This window comes from Cervus canadensis, chromosome 12 (genome assembly GCF_019320065.1).
Source record: "Cervus canadensis isolate Bull #8, Minnesota chromosome 12, ASM1932006v1, whole genome shotgun sequence".
In the NCBI taxonomy this organism is placed as follows: Eukaryota; Metazoa; Chordata; class Mammalia; order Artiodactyla; family Cervidae; genus Cervus; species Cervus canadensis.
In genome coordinates this window covers 50,780,764-50,782,532 of record NC_057397.1, presented here as the reverse complement: position 1 = coordinate 50,782,532, position 1,769 = coordinate 50,780,764, and the positions used below count along the sequence as shown (strand labels likewise).

The following is a 1,769-nucleotide window of genomic DNA, read 5'->3' as shown; positions in this document are numbered from 1 at the left end:
CCCATGGACTTTATAGTCCATGGAATTCTCCAGGCCAGAATACTGGAGTAGGTAGCTTCTCCAGAGGATCTTCCCAAACCAGGGATCAAGCCCAGGTTTTCTGCATTGCAGGAAGATTCTTTACCAGCTGAGCCACAACAGAAGCCCAAGAATACTGGAGTGGGTAGCCTATCCCTTCTCTAGTGGATCTTCCCAACCCAGGAATTGAACTGGGATCTCCTGCATTGCAGGATTCTTTACCAACTGAGCTATGAGGAAAGCCCCCAGAGAGAATGGAGAAGCAATGAAGTTGCTCAGTCGTGTGCAACTCTGCAATTTTATGCACTGCAGCTTATCAGTGCATAAATTTTCCGTCCATGGAATTTTCCAGGCAAGTGTACTGTAGTGGGTTGCCATTTCCTTCTCCAGGGGATCTTCCCGACCCCAGGATTGAACCTGGGTCTCCCACATTGCAGGCAGATGCTTTGCCTTCGGAGCCACCAGGGACGCCCCAAAATATGGAACACTTAACAAATTTTCATGTCATCCTTGCACAGGGGCCATGCTAATCTTCTCCGTATTGTTCCAATTTTAGTATATGTGCTACCAAAGTGAGAAGTAAACAAATGCAAGATCAGGCAGGGTCTTGGACCCACAAAGATTTTGAAAACCTGCAGAGTTAACAGCTCACATGATGAATGCCTGCCATAGAAAATATAGCTGATAGGTGGACTGGAGGCAGTAGAAAGGCAATGAATGGTTTTAACAGTAGAGTTACATAATCACATTTGCTGTATAAACTGCTGACTTTGGAAATGAACAAGGTAAGACAAAAGGCAAATATTTGAGTTGGGAGGATTTTATTCTAAACTAAATGAGACATGATGATAGCCCTTTAGAAGTTAAAGCATTTTCCATTTCCGTATCTTTCATCCTTACTTTGCTAAAACTCAGATTCCTCCTGTGGCTGTACTGCATTCACATCCTCTGAGCGTGTAGTTTATCTTCAAAGACCCTTCAGTTAACCAGTGGGCCAAGCAGGGTACAGATTTGATTAGTTCAACTCAGTTATGCAAGTGAGTACTGGGCAGAAGGCTGCATTCAGAAACATTACCATAGAAATTACAAGTCTTGGTGATATATTATGACTTCTAGAAGGCTCACAGAAGATTAACTGGGTGTCATAAATTGAAGGCAGGGTACTTTAACATGACATCAAGTTAAACATGACTACTGAAGATCAAAGGAGGTAAACACGTGGTCCAGGTATGAAAGCAAGAGAGGCCCCAATTATCATTAGTTCCAGTGATCTACTGGGGAAATTTGTGCTTCCAAGCTTTCAACCAGTATGCGTACTCAGTTGCTTCACTCGTGTCTGACCCTTTGCAACCTTATGGAATGTAGCCCGCCAGGCTCCTCTGTCCATGGGATTCTCTAGTTAAGAATACTGGAGTGGGTTGCCATGCCCTCTTCCAGGAAATCTTTCCAACCCAGGGATCAAACCCATGTCTCTTGCATCTCCTGCATTACAGGCAGATTCTTTACTGCTGAGCCACTGGGGAAGCCCTAAACTTTCAACACTAGCCTCTATGAAGTTACAGGATATTGTCCAAAAGGATGAGGGGTCATTCTTTGCCAAGAGATAAAGTGAAAGTCACTCAGTCATGTCCAACTATTTGCAACCCTTGTACTGCAGCCTGCCAGGCTCCTCTGTCCACAGAATTCTCCAGACAAGAATACTGGAGTGGGTCGCCATTCCCTTCTCCAAGGGATCTTCCCGATCCAGGGAT

The 1,769-nt window shown here is 44.7% G+C and overlaps 1 non-coding gene across 1 annotated transcript; it reads right to left on the bottom strand.

Annotated features, from left to right (window-relative positions):
• Nucleotides 1-491: 491 nt before the first annotated feature.
• Nucleotides 492-601, bottom strand: LOC122451594. The gene has a single exon (XR_006272488.1). It is a non-coding gene; the product is annotated as a U6 spliceosomal RNA (small nuclear RNA).
• Nucleotides 602-1,769: the final 1,168 nt, after the last annotated feature.